The following is a 12,723-nucleotide window of genomic DNA, read 5'->3' as shown; positions in this document are numbered from 1 at the left end:
AAAACAATTCACAAAGTCAATAAACAATAAAGGAACAAATAAATAAACTCTTTATTCAAGGCCCCCTAAAAACTTTTATAAAGAAAACATTCAAAACATTAAATTTTATGTCTGACATTAAATTCTAGTTTCAAAACATTCAAATGACTAAAAAAAACATAGACTGAGCAGAAGCAATTTCTCTTGTTCCCATATGGCTCTATCACGGTTCTCGTCTATCACTCGTCAATCTATACCTATCATTGCCTGAAAAACATAAAGGAAGAAAAGGGTGAGTATGAAATATTTAAGAAGTGATCCGCTATTGGACCCTCTAAATAATCTATTATCTAGTCTATCTAGGCATCAATGTACACCCATCATATCGGTCATAATGATCCCAAAGGGTCACATATCAGTCATAAACGTGATATTGAATGAACACGCATTAGTCATAGTGTGTATCCTTAAGGTACACAAATCAGTCATAAATGTGACTCGAAGGAACATGCGCATTGTATGTATCGTGAAGGTACACAAAGCAATCGTAGGTGTGTCTCAAAGGAGCACACGTCAGTCGTAGGTGTGTATCCTAAAGGTACACGATCGGTTATAAATGTGCACACATACAATTATGGTGTGGTCCCGAAGGAGCACACAATCAACCATATGTGTACACATGTCCAGATAAGGAAAGTTAACAAGAATCATGTAAACTTAGCAGACACCAGTTCACATATAGATATGTCCACGGAGCGGGGCGGGGTCAAGGATACCATTCCCCATCCTCCCGCCTCCCCATTTCATTTCTCATCCCTGTGAAATTCCCCATGGGGATTGAGACGGGGATTCTCCATAATTTTTTTCCATTACCTTTTTTTTTGTTGTAAAAAACTAATTAATTTAAATCACTAACGTAAGCAAATTTTAAATAAATAATTAATTTTATCACTAAATTGTTTATTATGGCGAGTTTTACATGACAGTTTAAATTTAAAGACAGATTATTCAAATTTTGGCCTAAAAAAGCTAATTAATTTTTCTAGTAGAAAGAAATAAATATAAATCAAATTATTCACATATATAATCTAAATTTAAATATTCAATTTAAGCATATTCATTATCTTTTCCAATAAATAATCAAATTTGAAATTTAAATGTAATATTTATATAATAATAATAACATAACATTAGATAACTATACTAAATAAATATGTAGAAGCTAATTGGGGCGGAGGCGGGGTGGAGATGGGGACAAGGAATGCATTCCCCGTCCCCGTCCCTGTTCTCGTTTAGCTCACGGAGAATTTTTTTCCTCCATTCCTCACCTAATCAAGGAATCCTCCACCTCATTCGGGGCGGGGTCCTACAGAGCCCTGTCCTCGTGGAAAAATTGGATATCTCTATTCACATAATTTCTTTGTTATAATCATAGTCGTCTAACTTAGGGGAAAAAGAAATTTCAGCATGCCTTCAGTCAATCTTACATAACATCACGGTCAAAATAGTTCAATTGGTCCATATCATGAAGTTAACGGTCTAATCAGTATAAAATAAACAAGAAATTTGAATTAATGTTTCAAATTCTTTATGCTCCAAATTTATTCCAAACTTCACTCAAAGATTCAAATCAAATGTGTGTCACAATGCTCCGGAACTTGTTGAACAATACACTAATGACATTCGAAAACTTGAATCAATGCTTCAAACCTTATGGACAAATCAAGTTTGGTCCAAAATTTAATGTGTACTAAAGAATCAACCAAGAGACCCAAAGAAAACTCATCAACAACTCACCAGATAAAAATCTGGTGAGTGGTGGTGACTCGCAGATGCACAATAGTGAACAACTAAAGAAATATAAAAGTAACATAGATTTTTTTTTCTCTAAGTGAATGGTCTGGAATGAAGTGGATGCTTGTATTTATAGGAAAAAATAATCTCAATACTAAATTATTTGGGATTCCATAACTTGAAGTAGTAGATAGATTGGATTTGTATAAGACATATTCTCTAATTAGGAAATCCATACTTTAATTAATTAGAAAGTCCATAATCTAATTAATTTGGAAATCCATATTCTAATTGAATTAAAAAAAATCACAACCTAACTAAATTAGAAATTATATAATCTAATTAATTTAACTTAAATCCAAATTTCTTTTATCAACTTAATTTAAATTAATTGTATTCTTCAATTCGGATCCAAACTTCAAAATTAAAGATGATAAAATTTAAAACCATAATTTCCCCTTTTTCTTTTTAAATTTCAAATTCCTTTTAATTTTCAAAATCCTAATTATTTTCTTCTTTTTTCTTTAAATCTTTATCTAAAATAATCCAAAATTCCAAAACTCTTATCAAATTAATCTCAAACCAATTAACTTCTCCAATTATCTTAATTTTGGCTCTAAAACCAAAATTAGAGGAAAAACACAATCCAATAATTGAGATAAATTACATCATTCCAAATATTTAATCAATTTAAAATCACATTTTTCCTCAAATAAATTAAGGGATGTTTTTAAATATAGAAAAATAAACAAAAATATTTGCAAGATATAGCAAAATTTTAGAACTATCAATGATAGACGCTGATAGACATTGATAGAATTCTATTAGTGATAATGAGTGTCTATCAGCATCTATCATTAATAGTTCTAAAATTTTGTTATATTTTGTAAATATTTTCAACAATTTTACCATTTGAAATAATTTATCTAATTTTTCCTTAAATTGAATTAAAATTCCAGTTTTTTACAAATATCTTTTAAACTAATCATCATGCCTTCCAAATTAAAATTTTAGTCCCAATTTATCAAACTAACACCCAAATATTCAAAATAATTTAATGAAAATTACCTGAAAAATTTTACAAAATTTCTTCCTTAGTTATTTACTTTTCACCGAATATTTACAAAACTAAGCCAAGTTTTGAGAACTAAAAAAATAAATTTCAAAAAATTATTTTTGTTTTTGGAATTTGGCTAAAAGATCAACCATTGTATTTAATAAAGATGCAAATCATTATAAAAAAAATGTGGATGAAATAAGCTTAATTAAAAAAAAAAAAACTAAACTAAAAACCAGATGATTACCAAACTGAGTCTTAGATATCCCATTACGATTACACCAAGGGGTCACTTGTTTCACAGGCATCCTAGATTCCAATGAAGCAGGCACTCTGATTACCGTGTTTGTTTTGCACTATTGTGAGATGCCTGACGTCTAAAGATTCCCCAGCATCTTAGGATGCTTGGACGGAGGGCATCTGGAGAGTTTTAGATGCCCTATTGAAATATAGGTTTTTTCAGATTCTTGATTTGATGGCATCCCCATTTTACTTTTTTGTCCTTCCTTTTTATTTTATTTCACACACATATATATTAATCTCCATTTGCATTATATAATCAATATAAATACTGTAACTATGTATATCATATATTTTTAGTTATATCGTAATTCTTATTATGTTTTAGCAACATATTCAAATTTATATTTATATTTAATATTTATTTAATAAAAACATCTTAAATTATGATAAATTGTTTTGTTGAGAAAAACAACATATAAAAATATTATAAATCGTATTAGTTTTAAAAGAAATTTAAATTGATAAAAACAAATATGTTATATAAGTTCAAATTATATCAAATTAACATTCTTGGAACTTTATGTAAATTTAAGTTATTCCCGAGTAGAAATCTTTCAAAACAAACACAGTTATCAAAATATTTCCAGATAACTGCAAAAATATAAAGATACAAACATCTATAATTCCTATTATATATAATTTCGGGCATCTAAGACTTCGGTTATCTACCTTTCGAAAAACAAACGACCCTAATTGGTAAACGTGTTCTCATGGATTTCGGTTATCTACCTTTCGAAAAACAAATGGCCCCAAATGGTAAACGTGTTCTCATGGTTCCAAACACAGAGTAATATTTTTAAGTTTAAACTGATTTTATAATACAAGAGCCTGTAGATTTACTAATTTCTAAAAAAAGGTGAAAATTTATTTTTCCTTTTTTCTTTTTAATTATTATTATTATTATTATTTGTTCCCCTCCCTTCCTACTGTTTCTTCCAGCTCCCTCACAATAAATCATCGTCCCCTTTTCCACTGTTAATCTCCATTAGACCATCTTCCAAGGTAAATTACCAATTGCTTCATTTTTCTCAACTTCCTCAACACATTGGCCTCTCCTTAGAGATGAGAATTCTTCCACTTTTTCATGTTTAATGGTTTAGTTTTCTTCTTCTTCTTATTTTTGCATTCCGAATTTCTCCTATAAACCATTCACTTGATCCCATGTGAAAAGGTAGAATTAAGGTTCATATTATTCCAGCTATTGATTCTGGTCAAAAACTTAGAGAAGCCTATGTAATGTAGTTATTCTTCTCTAAATTTGTAATGATTTTAATGTTTTTTTTTTTTTTAAGAACCAACGGTTTTGGTTTGTTCAGTTCATGCAGTTTTGTTCTTCTTTTCATTAAATTTTCATTTGGGTTATTCTTTTGACTAAAATGGTCAGTGGGTTTTCATTTTTTGGGTTCAGAACGCCAACAGTTTCCTGAACACAACATGTTTTTAGATATTTTTCATGGAAAAGATATACACTTGTGAACCGGCATTTCGAAGAGATTTTCCTAAGAAACAAACAACAATTCAATAACATAGCAAGCCAAAATCAAATCACCTTCTCCTTGTTTCCTGCAGATTACGGCTACTGTCTCAGCTATTTTTGTATAGCATTCTCAAGTTAAACAACTATTGTGTTGGATCTATTCTTTTTTTGTTTGTTATTGTTGAAAATAATAGTTTTAGCCCTAAGGGAATTTTTGTAATTTAGCTTGCCCTAGGGTTTCCTACTAGTCTATTTATATCAGCAATCTCTCTTGTATTCAGATTATCAAAGAATAATAAAAAGTGTTATGTATTGTGGTTTTTTCTCCCTGTTCTAGGGTTTTCCATGTAAACAAGTGTGTGCTATTCTTCTTCTTTTCTTCTTTTACTTTCATCATGGTATCAGAGCGTGAAGATGAAACCCTAGCCACCACTGAGGAAAACCAAACAAGAGAGTCACCATTGCCATCAGCCAACAACAATGATGCCACAACCATCGATATAGTTGTTGTTGTACAGACCGTCGTGGAAAGGTATTTTCAAACAATTCTTCCTCATCTACACAAGCCAACCGATCCAAGTGAGGCCTAGCTGATCGAATGCCTGATCGAGCCAACCAACAACCAGTAAATCGAGACCAAACCTTATGCCGCAATCCTATTGATCAGAACCCAGCAATCGACATGTTCTAGTCAATCGCAGTCGACGCTTTTTAGCCAACCAAAGCCGTTGCAGCCCAGCGCACAGCAGCCACTGCTGCTCTAGTCACGTTCGGGTCTCACCAGCCAGCCGCGTTTAGGTCCTTCCAGCCGCAACCCAACACGCCGATCATGCCTACTGTTCCAGCTGTGTTTAGGTCCCAACCGACTTTGATTGGCAGCTTCAGTCAACAAACTATTTTGATGGCCAGCAGGTTTGAAGTTGGGGAGTCGTTGTTACATTATCTCGGAGGACAACCTGACTGTATGCATTCTAGTTCAAGGGCTCAGGGCACTACAAACCCCAAAAATATGTCCCCAACTATGGTCCAAGAACAATTCACCCAACTTCAACTTCAACTTACACAACAGAACCAGTCTCTTCAGCAACAGATGGTTGCACTCGGGGTAGCTCTTCGAACAACCCCAAATATTTAGTTAGTTCCAACTCAATTAGATCTCTCTTCCAACTTACCAATATATTTAGGAAATCCGGTAACTTCTTTTCCTGCTTTACCCACACCAAATTATTGTCTAGATCAATGGAAAACTCTGCAGGTTTTATTATTGGGGAGAAATTGAGTGGTCATAACTATTTCTCGTGGTCTCAACCTATCAAGATGGCCCTCGAAGGACGTCATAAATCCGGGTATTTAACGGGTGAGATACCAAAATTCAGGCTATATGTTATATTTGATATAACATATAGTGTATATTTATAATAAAGTAGTTATTAATTTAATTGAAATTAATTAAAGGAAAAAAGTTACAACTTCCTCCCCTTATTCTCTCAATGTTTTTAAGTGGGTTAGAGATTTTTTTTATCTTCTTCCTCAATTGGCTCTAAGAGAAGAGTTCTCTCCAAGAAAAAGTTTACAGAGAAGAAAATTTCTTCTCTTCCCTCTCCTCCTCTCCATCTCTTTCCCTCATCCAAGGATTCAAGTAAAGCCTACAACTCTTGCTTGAATCCTTTATCCTAAGAGAATACAGAGGGTTCTTGAGTGGTGGTATTTCGCGTAGAGAAGTAGATCAGTTCGTGATCTGTTCGAGGGAGTTCTTGAAGAAAAGGTTCTTCAAAGGTAAGAGTTTCTAAAATCCTAAGTATTTTATTTCAAGCATGCTGTAATTTAAGATAAATGCATATCTTGTTCTTATTTACTGCAAAACTTATATTCAATGAAAATGGAATTTGGGTCGATTTTTGCTTCTGCTCAAAGGATCTTTTTCAAAAATTTCCTTCACATGTGTCGTGAGATTGTCTGAGACTATCCTTATGGTGGAGTATAGTACTCAAAACTCGAGGAAATATATCGGGTTTATGATTTTCTTGCAGGCCTGAATTCTAAATTTGATGCAGTTCATAGTCGGATATTGGGATATCGTCCAATACCTTCCCTCATGGAAGTATGTTCTGAGGTTCGTCTTGAGGAAGACATATCCAGTGCCATGAATAATTTGTTGATCTCTCCAACAGTTTCCATTGCATTTAACGTTAAGTCATCCGGACCTAATAGTGACAAACAAAATAGTATGCCCCCTCATGTATGCGAACACTACAATAAGACTTAGCATACCAAAGATCAGTGTTGGAAGTTGCATGGTAGACCACCAAATGGGAGACGACGTCAATCACATGATAAGTCAAGTTTTGGACGAGCTCTTGTGGGTGAGTCAGTAGATGGTGGTTCTCAGCCTCAAACCTAGGTGAATAATCAAAATGATTCTGGTGTTGTTGGTGTCGATGCCATTGCTAAGTCAGGTACAATTCAATCTTTTGGTCTTATTAGTGTGAATGGTAACAAGTCGTGGATCCTTGATTCGGAAGCTACGGATCACTTAACCAGCTTTCCTGACCAATTCATTTCGTATTGTTCAAGTGCTGGTAATAAAAGAATCAGGATTGTCGATGGGTCATTTGCGCATGTTTCAGGGAAAGGCCATCTCTCCTCGTTTAAGGGTTTAACTTTACAGGACGTGTTACATGTTCCAAAAATTTCTTATAACTTATTGTCTATCGATAAGATTATGAGAGATCTAGGTTGTCAAGTTATCTTTTCACCTAATGTTGTTTTGTTCTAGGACCTGAGCTCGGGGATGACGATTAACGCTGTCCGGCATGATAGAGGCTCTATTTCTTTAATGCAGATGCTTCCTCTAGGAATTGTGGTAGGACTATTTTGATTTCGTCTTGTTATTCTACTTCTAAAAAAGACTACATGTTATGGCACTTTTGCCTTGGACACAATAGTTTTCAATATATGAAATATTTATTCCCTCATTTGTTTCATAATGTTGATGTCTCTTTTTTGACTTGTGATGTGTGTATTTGGGCTAAACAACATCGTGTCTTGTTTAACTCTAAGCCTTACAAGTCGTCCAAACCTTTTATTTTTATCTATAGTGATGTTTGGGGTCCACCCATCACCACCTTTACTGGAAAATGTTGGTTCATGACCTTTATTGATGATCACACTTGGCTTACCTGGGTTTTCCTCTTTATTGATAAGTCTGAGGTATCATTAGTGTTCCAACAGTTTTATACCACTATAAAGACATAGTTGAACTTGAAAATTGCCATCTTATGGAGTGACAACGTGATTTCTGCATGTCATCTTAGGCCTTTTACTTAGAATTATGAAGGTTGTTAGGTAGAATATGCGGCAATCATGTTAGGAATTCACGAGAAAAAAGTTTGCATCGATCAGTATGATGAATCTCAGCTAACCCGTTACTTTGCGTTAAATCATGTGTTCAATATTCTATTTTTGTAGCCAATGCAGGAAATGAATGCAAACGCGGAAACTAGACCACCGCATAGACGACCGCATGCGGAGAAACACTCCATCGCAAAGGCAAACACATCGATCAACGCATGGATGTTGCGGTAATCAGCCGTATACGTCCATCGCATGGGAGTTGTGCTCGTCAAGCGATTGCGGTCATCATGTAGAGTTGCGGTATTAAGCGAATGCGGCTATTGAATGATTTCGGTTACACGACAACGCAAACTAATGGGATCAACGCAAAGTAGGTGGAATGAACGCATCAATGCATCTACCTCGAGAAAAACCAAAAGATGATGTTGACATTTCACCTACCACGCCATTGGTGGCAGAGGTTCAGAAAGGACTAACGCACCGAATGTCAGACTCAAAGCAGTTCAATTAATGCTATCGGCGACCCAAGCTCTATAAATAAAAGCCGACGAGCTGAAATTCAAGTTATTCAGGGGAAGATCCTTGTGAACCGGGGACTTTTCCTGCGATCCAGACAAAATGCTTGAGAAGACGATTGAGAGTTCTTAACCTTCTCCATCCATTCCGAGTGACGACTGGAGCCTTTGACTGGAGCTAGATCTCGAGAGAGTTAGCTCCTCTACCCATCCATGGCACCACCGGCAGCTTTGACGCACACCGCTGGGAGCAAATCTTTGCTTCCAGCCGGTCATTTCCTTTCCCTTTTTTTTCTCATATGGTATTGTATGATATTTTGGAATTAAGGAATTAATACAATCTGTTTTCAATGCATTTCTCTATTCTTTCGACTCCATCTCCATCTTCTTGCTTAGCATCTTTACTTTCATTGCAATACTTAGTGTGGGTGCTTGGGTATTGCATACTTAGTCATGTGGATTAGGAATATGAAGCATGTAGCAACCCACCGAGAGGTGTGCGTTGCGTGAGTGTGTGAGTAATCTTATTTACTTAGTGTGAAGTTGCTGCAATGCCTGTCTATAGGCTAATGCATTGCTTGTCTATGAGTAAAGTCAGCAACAATCAACTTCTCGGGAGGGTAATTGGTTGAACGCATTAAGCAATGTATGCGTTGTTCACTAGGGATAGTAACAATCTTGCATCAACCAAGTTCATGCGATTATCTTGTAGTATGTATGCTTCATTCGTCCATTAGGGATACTCGGGAGGGTAGTCTAAGGGCAGGATCTAGGCTTGAGAAGGTCAGGTCAGAATCTAGGCTCGGGAGAGTCAAGTTAGAATGCATAACACAAGAGATAGGAGCTTAGGAATAAGCACTATTTGCTATTAACCCATTGTATGCATCCTAGAGATAGGATACGATTGAGTGCGGTCACCGCAGCGTTGTGTGCATTTTGCATCATCGTATAGGAAAAGAGTAGAGACTTAGGAATAAGCTCTATGGACACTTTTGCATTCAACACATGTGTCCTAGACTTAGGAGCATTGCATTTGCATTGGAAAATGATTTGTTGTGAATGAGCGTAGCATGATCGCATTGGCTTGTATTGACTAAGGTTGTCCTTGCAGTCACTCTTAAGGGTTGTAATGAAATCATCTCCGCATTTTATCTATTTTCCCACACATTTATTTCATGTCAAGGTTCGTCGTATCTCTACCTTTCATGCATATTCTCATTGCATTGTCTGTTAGATAGGAGTAGGAGTATGATTAACTTAGCAACATCCCCTCCATTCTTTTATTTAAATCGCTGCATGCACATCACCGCAAACATATAGCTACAAGTCCCTGTGTTCGACCTCTAATTACTCGAGAAACTTGCGTTCGCGTTATATTTGGTGTGAGCGCAAGAAAACTTGTGACAGGACATATGGTTATCGCATACATTCATTAACGCATTATCAGTCCAATGCATGACCATCGACGCATGACTATCAACACATATCTTAGGAACATGCATCGCATATCGTGTCCATGTGATTTTGGTTGTCGAGTAAAATTGACCTCCTAATTTCCCGCCATCACAACGGGCGTGAGTTCTTTGACAATTCTTTTCGAGATTTCTTAGCTTCTAAGGGAACTGTTCATCAAAGTTCTTATGCATACACTCCTCAACAAAATGGGGTGACTGAATGGAAGAATTGCCACTGGTTGAAGTTGCTCGTTCCCTTATGTTGTCTACCTCCCTTCCGTCTTACTTATAGGAGGATGCTATCCTAATTGCAGTCTATCTATTTAATTGCATGCCTTCCCGTGTCCTAAAATTTCACACCTTTCTTGAATGTTTCAAAGGGTCATACCAAACCACCTGCCTTATTCCTGATGTTCCTCTCCTGGTGTTTGGGTGTGTTATCTTTGTTCATGCCCATGGTACTAATTGCACAAAATTTACCTCTCATGCTTAGAAATATGTGTTTGTTGGGTATCATCTTCATCAACGTGGGTATAAATGTTACCATCCACCTTCTCGAAAGTATTTCGTTTCAATGGATGTTACCTTACTTGAGGATCAACCCTTCTTTTCCATTAATATCTTCAGGGGGGAGAGTTCTAGTGGGTCCACATCACCAATTTCATTTGATTTACCACCTGAATCTGAGCCCGTCTTGAGTATTAACGACACGGTCCTCCCTACCAAACAAGTCCCATGGATAACATACTATAGAAAGAATCTCAGAAAGGAACTAGTGCCACTTGATGCTTCTCCGGCTCCAGTCCATAAGTTAGACCAACATCAGCACCAGGTTCTTGTATCTCTACTTCTAATGATATTGGTGCTTGTTCTGAAAATGATATGTGTAATGTGGGTAAGAATGAAGAAATCGTCAATAGTACTGATAATTGTACTAAGGACACCATGTGCAATACAGATGCGGTTGGAAATAACAATGTTGAGGAAACAACTCCAGAAAGCGATACAATTACAAGGAAGGATGAATGTGTAAAAGATTCGTCAGAAGATAAAACTCTTAAGTAGAATACTGAATGTGGTGAAGGGTCAAATGAGATAAAAAGTCATGATGCCTCTCTTGATCTTTCCATTGCCTTCAAGAAAGGTACTAGATCTTGCACGAAGTACCCTATGCACCGTTACATGTCTTACTGTAATTTGTCTTCCGAGTTCCAGGCTCTTACTACAAGCCTGGATACAGTAACGATACCAAGCGGTATACATGTGGCAATGGAGATTCCTGAATGGAAAGTTGCGGTTATGGAGGGAATGAAAGCCCTTGAGAAAAACAACACTTGGAATCGAGTCTCGCTCCCTAAAGGACACAAGACAGTTGGATGCAAGTGGGTGTTCACCATAAAGTACGAGTTTGATGGAACGATTGATAGGCAAAAGGCTAGGTTGGTTGCCAAAGGCTTTATCCAGACCTTTGGAATAGACTACTCAGAGAACTTCTCTCCAGTAGCAAAGCTAAATACCGTCCGAATTCTTTTGTCAGTGGTTGTGAACAAAGACTAGCCCCTCCATCAGCTTGATGTAAAAAATGTGATTCTGAATGGTGAGTTAGAAGAAGAAGTCTACATGAGTCCTCCCCGGGTTTTGAAAGTCACTTTAATCACTGAGTCTATAGACTAAGGAAGTCTCTATATAGGTTGAAACAATCTCCGAGAGCTTGGTTTGAAAAATTCTCACTACCTTCGTGAAGTCCCAAGGGTACAATCAAGGGCATCAGATCACACTCTGTTCACAAAAAGGTCAGTATCAGGGAAGATTGCAGTTCTCATTGTTTATGTGGATGACATTGTCCTGTTTGGTGATGATGTCACTGAAATTATCAAGCTAAAAAAGAAAATGACCGAGGAGTTCGAGACTAAAGGCCTTGGGAAATTGAGGTATTTTCTTGGAATAGAAATAGCTCGGTCAAAAGAGGGTATTTTAATTTCTTAACTAAAATACATGCTCGACTTACTCAAAGAGACAAGTATGACTAGATGTAAGCCCGTTAACACTCTTGTGGAATTTAATGCTAAACTTAGTGATGTGGATAATAGAGTTCCGATCAATAAAGAAAGATATCAACGTCTCGATGGAAAATTAATTTACTTATCCCATACTAGACCTAACATATCCTATGCAGTCAGTGTAGTTAGTCAATTCATGCAAGCTCCTTACAAAGAACACATGAATGATGAGGAACACATCTTGAGATATTTGAAAATCGCTCCTGGTAAGGGTTTGATGTTTAGAAAGTCTGACAAACGATGCATTGAAGCTTACACCGGTTCTGATTGGGCAGGTTTTGTTGTTGACAGAAAATTAATGTCTGGGTACTGAACTTTTGTCTGGGGTAATCTTATTACTTGGAGGAGTAAGAAACAAGGAGTGGTTACCAAGAGCAGCGTTGAAGCTGAGTACAAGGCCATGAGTCTAGGGATATGTGAAGAAATCTGGTTGAAGAAAGTCCTGTCGGATCTCTATCAAGACAGTGATCTTCCGATGAAACTCTTTTGTGACAATAAAGCAGCAATAAACACAGCAAATAACCCTGTTCAACATGACAGGACAAAACACGTGGAAATTGATAGACACTTCATCAAGGAAAGACTGGACAGTGGCAACATCTACATTCCATACATTCCTTCCAGTCAGCAAGTCACAAATGTTCTCACAAAAGGGTTACTCAGACACAGTTTTGATTTTTGTGTGAGCAAGTTAGTATTATTAATATCTATATCTCAACTTGAAGGGAGT

The sequence above is a fragment of the Benincasa hispida genome, chromosome 8, assembly GCF_027475165.1.
Source record: "Benincasa hispida cultivar pf3 chromosome 8, pf3_genome.v1.1, whole genome shotgun sequence".
Taxonomy (NCBI): Eukaryota; Viridiplantae; Streptophyta; class Magnoliopsida; order Cucurbitales; family Cucurbitaceae; genus Benincasa; species Benincasa hispida.
This window is presented reverse-complemented; position numbering follows the sequence as displayed.